Source organism: Homalodisca vitripennis, chromosome 4 (genome assembly GCF_021130785.1).
Source record: "Homalodisca vitripennis isolate AUS2020 chromosome 4, UT_GWSS_2.1, whole genome shotgun sequence".
NCBI classification, from domain to species: Eukaryota; Metazoa; Arthropoda; class Insecta; order Hemiptera; family Cicadellidae; genus Homalodisca; species Homalodisca vitripennis.
The window spans coordinates 132,130,230-132,141,317 of NC_060210.1; positions in this window are offsets into that span (position 1 = coordinate 132,130,230).

An 11,088-nucleotide genomic window follows, 5' to 3' on the forward strand; every position below is an offset into this window, starting at 1 on the left:
CGCGTGCCACGAACCATATCTCCAGTTGGCTCTGGTCCAGCATTCACCGTGCCGCTACCTAGAAGCTTCCGCTGCAAGTCGCCCAGATATTTCTGGCATCTTGTAAAATCTGATAAATCTCGACCCTCCAGATCGGCCACTGCTCCGGCACGCGCGGTCTCCAAGAACACTCGTTTTAGGCATTTTTAATTTATAATTCCATTTTAAAACTATCACAAATTCTATATTAACATAACTCAAAAATTAAAGTTACACAGTTCGTATTTTTTTAACATAAGGAAGTATTTACCAATGGCTACATATTAAAATAACACCTTGACTTAGGTAAAAAATATCGTACAATTACAAGGTCAATACAAAGTCTCGATATGAATAAATTTGTAAATTTTCAAACTAATTATATTCGCACGACGGGAGTTTTTAATTCGGCACTTAATTTAGAATTGAGTAACTTCTTGATTCTTTTTCAAAAACCAACTATTTTAATTAAATAATTAATTAAAATATTTTTAATTAAGAGTTTATTTTAGGAACATCAAGTACTGTTAAAAAACGTGACTTTTACAGAAAAAATATCAAAATATCAAATCACATTATTTTAAATACTCTTCAAATCAATATACACCATATATATATATATATATATATATATATATATATATATATATAAATATATATAAAATAATAATTTACAGAAGAGCTCTTTTATGCTGTACTTGATGTATTTTAAATAATATGCCCTGTTCAAATGATTGAAGAAAAAATATATTTAAACTGTGATGATTATTAAAATGCACACCTGAAGATATTAAATAAGAAACTGTATGGTACAACCTCGGTAGTGATAAAAACATGTGTTTTAATGAGTTTAAAAGTTATTTTAATAATATTTTTTATACATAAAACCTAAAAAGATTTTGCAGTAGTAAACATGTTCTGAAACCAGTGCTTTGATTTTTTATTGGATTTAGTTAGTTTAACTCATCACGAGGGTTAGTTTTCTCTTTATAGGACTTATCCTTCCCATTTACCTTTTCCTTATCATTAGATAACACAGTTAATAAATTATCACGGCAGTACGTTTAAGTTAATCAGTAGTGACGAGATTATAACAAGGATGCATGCGAAATGGTAGCAGATGAGAAGTATCGTTTCATAAATCGGAGAAACCGAGCCTCTAGGATGGGGCAGAAGAGGATACACGTGATTTAATTTCCGAAGAGTTAGGTCATGGAAATATCAGTCTAGAAGCCGAGAGCTAATTTGACCTGTATAGGTTTTCGTGAACTCGAAAGAAGAATAAATCCTAAGAAGGAAATTAGAAGTCTGCAGTGGTAGTTTTGGTGATGACAAAAACTGGAGGTTGGTTCTTATAGAGAGTTAAAATCTTCAAATTGTAATTTTTTTCTACAATTTATTTTAGCTTGACCTGCTTGATACTTATAGTAAAAAATGAGTATCAACAAACCAAACGAATGCCGACTTGGGCGAAAATATCAACTTTCCAACAATCTAAAAAATTCCATCTAAGAAAAAAATGATCGTTTGATATTTTAAATAATTTTGATATCTACAATTTCGACCCTCACCAAAGCCGGTCAATTTTTCCCCTAAGAGAAATTTCTCTGTCTACTTCACGAAAACCTAGGTTATGTGATTCTGGAATTCAAATTGGCTATTGGCCTGTGGGCTATAAGATCAAACACTTAACGAAAGCCGAAGAAGCTACTGGGCCCTTATCTCAGAGAGACAAAGTATACAATCATATAGCCTAGTCACAGGACTATACACCGTCTGGAAGGTGGAGTATCCACGCCTGAACCCGTCTTTTGGTGCGCCAAATATAAATCGTTGTGCTCAAAATATCACACAATCTGCTTCTTTGTAACTGATTCACATACTTTAAAAGTCTATGAGTCATGAAGTAACGATACAAGGGTGTGCTTATACGCTGGACAAATACTAGTCGGTCGTGCGCATGACGTCATTAATTAGCAATGACGCGATGTGACGCTCCGACTCCCTTTTCAATACAATCTCAGCATTGTAATATTACATAGTATTTTTGCTACATTGCGTTATGCTTTTATTATTTAGATATTAATAAAGTCAATCTTATGTTATGAAATTTAATACGTGTGTAAATTAAACACCTAAGATAAATTAACGTACTTATTTCATATTAAATATTAATGCTGAACAATTTAAACATACATTCCTTTAAAATAAATAAAGTACCGAAGTGAATGAAACTGCAGATGTTCGGAACTTCATTACACATTTATATAAGATTACTAAGATAGTTTTTATTGCAGTGGCTGAACAAATATCTATATTTAAATTTAATCGAATAAATCGTGCCTCTTGATATTTACGCGGTACCTACTTCTTCCGACATGCCTGCATTTCGTATCTTCCTAAACACTCTATTAGTTACTACACGGTATTAGATATTGCTAACTCATCCAATATAAATTTAAGTACACTTAGTTTTCAATTAAAAATAACATCAACATTGTCACTAAAACTGAATAACTAAACAGTAGGCAAACTTATACTAAACAATGGTCGATTGGAGCGGGCGAGTTCGGAGCGGTCTGTAATATTCAGATCTGCTATTACACCCTCGAAATAGAAAAGGAGCCTAATGCGAGCTTCTCCTAAACTGAATATTAGCAATACGTTAATGCGAAGAATGTTCCAAAACATTGGTGGTTTTCCCTACAAACTGGAAAACCTTTAAACTGTAGAAACAAACTAGCCAGAGTTCAGTACTGTGCTTCAATGTTAGTAATATGCTATGAAGATCTGACTGAGTTTCTGAGTGACGTATGGTTTACAGATGAATGTCATGTGTACCTTAATGGTTTCATAAACAAGCAGGCAACACGTTTCCTTGGATTTGAACGTCCTGACATTGTTGTAGAGAGGCCACAGTATAGTAAGCGTGTAACCATTTGGTGCGCTGTGTCTGGGAGGTGTATAGGGCGACCATACTTTTTTGACGGCAACAATGGAGAGACTCTTACAGTAAATCAGTATCGATATAGAGCCATTCTTGATCGTTTTGTGAGAAACCTCAGGAGATTTTGTCGTGCACGAAACCTTCCGTTAAATTCAAAGTGGTTTCAGCAAGATGGCGTAAACAGTTTCACTGCCGTTAACAACATTGCTTTCCTCCAACAAACCTTTGGCAACCGTCTCATCTCACTTAAAACAAACTTTCCTTAACCAGCCCACTCCCCCGATCTTACAACACCGGACGCCTACGTCTGGGGAATGTTGAAAGAACACATTTTCCGCGAGGACCCGCCATCTACCATCGCTCAACTCAAAAAAAAATAACCATGTGTATTAGGAGAATGGAACAACCCCTATTCATACAAATTATGCAAAACTTACAAAAACGGTACGAGTGTTGCCTCAAACTGAATGGGGGTCATATTGGACATGTTAATACCCGAGTTTAACCGATTTTGCTTCATTTGACCTGCATTTATTGGTAAAATCTGTATGTAATGTACTGTTTACCATAATAAAATATTACCATTTCAGTACTGTTTATTTTGACTAATACTGTAAATGTTTTAGGAATCGAGCGCCAATCTTTTCATACAACAGAATTCAAAAGAATGTACCGACCTTGAGATTTTTACTTCTAGAGAAACCAGCAATTTAATGCATTGGTTTCAAAGAAACCGACTACTGCTGAATGAAGCAAACCCCCAAGTACTAGATTTCTGTATCGCCAATAGATCCAAACAATCGGAGCAGCCTATGTTGGTTTAGGGAGAGTTGACGTTATCACTATGTGATGTCTCAATGTTTCTTGGGGGTCTGACAACCAACTAAAATCTCAGGATCACATTGATTTAGACTGCAAGAAATTGAGTTCAGGGATAATTACAATTCGTACCTTATCCAAGTTTCCAGACACTCGATTAATTTGGCCGCTTACTATGGGTTGATATATCCATACCTGTCTTATGCTGCGGATGTTCGAATATGAAGGCACTAGACCGATATTCAAACTTCAAAAGAGGGCGTTGAGAGCAGCATTCAGGAAACCTCGGCGGTCCTCCAGTAAGCCAATCTCCAAGGATTCCAATATTGCATCTATTGGCGCTGTTGTATATTTGACACTGTTTGTAAAACAGCATTTTAAGTTCTGAGAATACGTAACAGACAGGCTGTTAATTCCTTTCATTGTTACAGGTACCGAATTGGACATGTCATAATAATAAAGGTATCAAATTATTTATTAGAAATCTTTTATAGATTTTTAAATGTTAAATCATGGATAATCAACTGAGGGTTGTAAATTTTATAAAGCTTAGACAACTAATATACTTACTAGCTCCTCTATTTCATCACTCGATTTATTTCACTGCTGTATACATTAAATTTAGAAAAACTGTCAAAGAATGCATATGAAATCATTTATCTAATATCAATAATTATTATAACGACTTCAATTCTACAACAATTATAATGTGTATTATTATAATTCTATTAAAACATGAGAAAGATAAACGGAAACCGAAAAATAGTAGTTACAAAATTTTGCTGAGAAACCTACCGAGTACTCCACTGAGCGTCCAGGTGCTCTCTCGGTCTTCTTTCAAGTGTTGTGACAACTTCCGGAAACACTAATAGCCGAAATACATGCCAAGGCTGTTGTCAAAGCTGAACAATAGGATCTATCCACGTAACGTAACCTTTGCTTTTATAAACTGCTGTCCCGTTCAGTAACCTTTGCACTGTACACTGGACCCTGGAGACTCAGTTAACTTTTATTTTTGTTTGTGCATGCGCGTTGTTATTTTCAGGCTATTTTGAATCGCATATAAATTAATTTCCAATCTGACTACATTTAGTTAAGTTGACAAACATCTTTCAGGTTATTTGTCATTTTTCTGTACAAAAGTTTTCTGTACTAAAAGGGCTCCAGGACCATGATAACTGCGCCTGCAAGTCGGCCGGACACCTTATAGGCGGGCAGTGGAGAAGGGCGTCTTTCCCAGGAAAAACGGGCTTTGCCTTAAGGAAGAGGAGGCTAGTATTTGATAAATGGGTAACTGAGAAACTTTTACCTAGTTTAGGACCTAGAAGTGCGATTGTAATGTTTCCATACCATAAGGTTTTAGTGGAAAAAGCACTAACAGCAAAAAAATAAGATCTTAAAGCTTGGGAAAATAATATCCCTTAGAGATATGGTTTGTTTCAGAACTTTACCGATTAGTGCCCAAACATAACCCTAGATTATACTGCTACCTATTGAATGAGTCTATACAAAAAGATGGTCATGCTATTTTAAGACTATCCTCTTAAAGATTATTTATTTGTTGATTATGATGCCAACTAATAGCGTTGTAAATATTGTTAGAAGAAAAAGCTGGCACGAAAACAATACTAATAATAATAGTCTGTTTTTATTACAAGTAAGTTATAATCAAATCAAGTGTGTTCTGGTAGTTTAGTTCTTTTAAATCAATCACATAATGACAGAGTGTAGGTCAGTGTATCGTGGATGGCTAGTACAGACTCTGCTGGGCGCACAGATATGTCTGCAGAATGTGACTAAAAGTTTTAATGGAAATCGATCATAAAAAGAACTGATCTATGGTATTTACAAAAGCAAAAACTAACTTCAGACTCCACATGGAAAGAAAATTCCCAAAACACCAGGAATGGATTTTTCAAAACCCTTGCTAAACACCTTTGTAGACACTACCATTATGGAAGGCTGACCTAACCTGGAATTCAAATCAGAAAACCAAAAAAGTATAAGTTCTTGGAAGACCTGTCTTCTGTGAATTTTTGTCATTTTTTAAGAACATATAGCAGACCTCTGTGTGAACTGTGAGCCAAAATCAGTAAACAATAACTAGAGATTGATTAATCCTCACTTCAATTTTTGATGGCAAATATTTAATTTTGTTTCATACACACAATTCAACTAAAGTTAGCATGTTTCAAATGACAAGTTTCAATGCGTTGATGGTTAATAGTTCAAAGTGTTTAAAGTCTGTATTGTTTTATAACCAGCAATAGTCACATATCTATATAAATACTTATTTTAATTTCTCCTTTGTAACTATTAATTATCATATAATTGAATTTATTGTTATATTATTTTAAAATATCAGATATAGACAAAAATTATAATGGAATGTTTAAAAACATATTGTAGAATTAATTTTTCATTACAAAAATTAAAAATTGGGTATGTAGGGTCAAGATAAACAGGGAAACACTGACAAGGGTATACTCTTCAAAGAAGGGTTAACTTATACTCTTGAATACCTTACAAGATTGTCCCTTACATAAAAACATCATCTAGGCATGTCTCTTATTATTTTAAAGTAGCTGAAAGCTTGAAACTGTATACTGAGATGTTTTAAAAAGGTGATGATTAAAAATTAAAAATTTATTACAAACTGTTGATATTAAATGCCATTAATTTAGACAGTCTTCTTCTTTGCATCACATTGTACAATAATTTCTGTTTCCAGTTTGAAAGTTACAAATATATTCATTTTTTTATTGAACAAGCACTTTTAATTTTGATGTACAAAACATTTATGGCATTTTTTTGTTAAAAATATTTTTCCAGTTGTCGTCAGCCACATAAGTTTTTCAGTAATGTTCTATAGACTTTCAGGAACGGACAGTTTAAAATATGTGATAAAGATTGAAAGAGACAAATAGAGGCAAGAACTTCAAAAATTAAAGAAACCATTTCACAAAACATTGAAAAAGATTCAAGCATTAGTACGAGATAATTGGCTATTGTTTTGCAATAGAACTGATGAGTTACAAACAGAGAGTACTCAATGAACAAATGTTAAACCCTTACTGTATCATCTGCACAGGCTATTTCCCCAACAGAATGTCCAAGATGTTGTCATCGGTTCTTGAAGCAGACGATTGTCCACCAATTTATCATTTCTATATTCTGACAAGGCACTTTGAAGATAAACAGCATTTATACATTTTCATAATTATTCTTACCAGAGGACTTATAAAAATCTACTTATATCTTACCAGACAAGATACGAGTAGTACCAAATTTATGTAATTAATGGGCAGGTATTCTGGAGATTTTATTAAAATCTTATTATCTTCCACTTAGATTGAATGATGAAAACTATGGATATTTTACGAAGTATAAGCATCCTGATAGAAAATGATGACACACAGATTTGCAATTGAGACAATATTTGTTATCAATGCAAGATAAGGCTTTAGCTCACTACACGTTGAATATGAAACTTCTTGAACAACATATGTGACGAGAGGTGGATGTCTATGAGAGGACTAATAAGATGGCATTCTTGATCTTCACCTGAGGACTTTCTTTCTGTGAATTCTAACTGTCTGTCCGCACGATATCTTAAAAGTGAACTGAACTATATAGACTTAAAATTGTGCATGAAGCTTCATTTCTATATGACGAATACTAAGTTTGAACATTGTGCATGTCATTTCAATGGGATTTGGATAAACGTCGGCGTATATTTTTATATTGGTCTCCTGGTTAACCATGATGGAAACTAGAAATACATGAATAAATAAATTTGTGAACACTCATAAGAGATTTTATCAGTGACTTATTAAAACATGTAGCCTAACTAATCCAAGACATATAACTTCATTTTATGCTGACTTGGTGTGTACACTTATTATTATTTAACATTGATACAAAGCCTAATTGAATGACCAAAACTGTGTGTGTATCATGTGGCAAGATATCTTGAGAAAGATTTAACTTTTAGACTCTACATTTTTCTTGAACTTAATTCTATTGACAAGAATGAGTTCTATGATAGTGCATGTCCAACCATCTAATTTGGTTGCTGTGTAGATCCTCACTCAGTAGGCCAGTGTTTCTCAAACAGTTTCATACAAGCCAATCGGAAATATTTTATAAAGTCTATGCGAAACATGAGATTTTTTCCTTTAATTAGTACATTACAATCTGGAGTCTTGTTCAAAACTGCAACATAGACACTTATTTTTCAATTTTTAAGTTTGATCTGTATTTTTAATGTTGTAACTGTCACAGCTGAGAAGCCCGCCTCAGAAAGATAGTAAATAGCAAAGGGTATCAACACAAGCAACGCTTTCCTGGCAATTTACAGGTTCAATTTTTTCGACGTTACACCAAAACTCTTGCAAATAATTAGTTTTAAATCCAGTCTTTAATGAAGCATCTGTATAAAATTCAACTAGTTATTCAATCTCTTCAAAATTTAGATGCATTTCTTTGTTAAATGGATTTGACACCCACATAGGAGTTGACACCGTTGATAGGGAAATATTCATCAAAATACACTCAGTTTGGAAAGATCAATAAACTGTGTCAAGGCAAAAGATCTAGTATTCACTTTTAACCATGATAGCTTTCCACAAATCGAGTTTATTTTTAACACTCCACAATGCCTGACAGGTTAAGATATTTATCTTCATTTCTTGCAATTTATGTTGTGCTCTTAGAACAAGAAGCTTATAAATTGCACATAGTCATATCAGGACCTTTGCGCTCCTTCCGGAGTGACAGGATATTTTGGATTTGTAAGGTTGGGGGTAGGGGCCCTCTCCTATCCAGATCCATGAGGAAGAATTTAGGGGACTAATCTCCAGTCATGACCCCTTGAAAGAAAGGGAGGCAGCCCTGAACCAGCCTCTCCAGTCAAAGCGTGGCACACCCTTATGTTGAGGCTAGCAAGAACCAGACACTTAAGGAAAAAACTCCACCAACTCCAACAGGCATCTCCTGCAGTTTACTAGACCTATCGGATTAATCTTGCACTCAAGAATCTCGACATTTGGGGTTAGCGATGTACCGCTCACGGACATCCATAAGGTTGCCCAGATTTAAGTGAAACATTGGTTTTTGATGTGCCCAGTGATAGATTCAACTGGAAGGTATAAACCAGCCAAAAGTGATCCTGCTGGGTATTTCTTGCAATTACTTACTTAGTATGTTCAACTTTTCAAACAATTCAGTAAGAAAATCTAACTTCAACAGAAAGTTTTTATCAATAAATGTATCGGCAATGACATGGTTTTTATCCTTCTGGTAAGCATATATTTCGTGTGTCAGATCAAACACCCTAGAAAGGGGGTTAAGAATTACTGTAGAATAAAACATGAGTGGTCAGATCCTATTTGTTTAAAAAATATTATTAGGAGGGTTTTTAATGTAGTTGATTTCACTCATAACAGTGTTATATGTATTGTGTGGTTCCTGAGATGTTCAGCGGCTAATACTTCTGTATGGATCACGCAATAGGTTATAATCGCAATGGTCGTTTTCGCTTTGACCAGAGGTTCAAGCCCCCTTTTTTTGACCCGCCTTTGAATTGCCATTATCAGTAGGCTACTTATTACAACACATTTTGCCATTCGAGGTCATACTTATTGGCTTGTCTTATTTAAAAAATTAATTTGAAACTGTTAGTCCTACATAATAAAAGCTACATTTTAAGAAACAATTCAATAGAGTATCAAGGTACCGAAACCATATTATAAAGAAGCTTTATGAAAATTTGTTTAAGTTTTTACAAGATTTGGAAGTGAATTTATAATTTACTTCCAATATTATTTTTTTAGTTTTAATTTGTGAGCAATGAAATGTTACCTCTGTGCCTTGTTACATATTCAAGATTGGCTCCCAAGAGAGAGGCAGAACTAGGGTTCTGCTTTGTGAAAAAGTACAGTGATAATAGTAGACTGTAGATAGTCATTATGTTGAGATGTTTAAAAAGTTCTTTCATAGACTTTGCCAATTTACATTTACCATAATTCATATAACTCTTTTTTTAATAAAATTAATAATAAATCCTTATTTTTTAGAGGTTCCTACATACATATTAATTCCAAAAGATATATGGAACTGGATTTGGGCAAAATAATCATTTTTTGGTTTCTAAACTGCAAACATTTTAAAATTTGTATAGGGCATAAAAACTTAAACAAATATTTTTATTACAAATTTTCACATGGTGATCCCTTAATGTATTATCCATCCAAAAATTCTGTCTGTCTTATTTACCTCTTCAATTTCTTCTAAATTAATATTGATTTATTTCTTAGAGGTATTACATTGTGTGGTGAATTTGATAAAATTAGCTTTTGATTTCAACTGACACGATAAAACATTCATTATAAACAGATAGTAATATTTTTAACAATAGTCATTAGCATCAGAATTGTGGCTGCCAGCTAACTAGCATGCCCTCTTTACACACTCCAATTAAGATAGAGATCCTAGGTATAAAATATTCAGCATTGGTCACATTATTGAGCTCCTAAAAGTCATATTAGGCGTGTATTTTGTAAACCACTATAGTTTTATCTCGTTTGAGCATGTTTTGTTTATTTACCGTGGCCGGCACCAGCTTGTTTGAACGCATCAACTGCCCGACTGCCGAGGACAGGATCATAGCAACAATGCACTGGGTGAAGAATAAAAGTTAAGATTGTAATTTAATAAGATTGTTTTTAATATAATTTTAAAATTACACACTCAAAATCAATACACTTTCTCCTACCTTGCACAAAATCAGGGACAGTCTTCTTCATTGGATCATAAATTTGTAAATTATAACTTTTGAAAGTTGCAATAAAAAGTTGAATGTTTGTAAATTATTTGTTTTATATGTTCAAACACAGAAATAAACAAGTTAAATATTAATTTAAATCTTGCTATTATAGCTCTACTGGGTAGTTAATGGGTTTACCTTTAAACTGGGTATCTAAATTTGATCTGACATTAAATCCGTTATGAATTACTAGCCTAAATTACACAGCGTTACATATTGATGTAATCAGGATTATACTTAGATCATAATAACAATAATTTATTTGTTACAGTTTGTACACTTTTTTCACATTTAATTTAAGTACAGAAGTTTTTTTATTATTTTTATTTTTATCTCATTTAAGCCTCAGCGTCAGCTATGCCGACTTTGAAGTGCACTGGTTTTTTATTAAAGCACAAAGTACATGATTGGTGGACCTCCCCGGGACTTGAACCCGTGATCTCTTGGTTAGAGAGCCGAGACTATAACCATTAGTCTA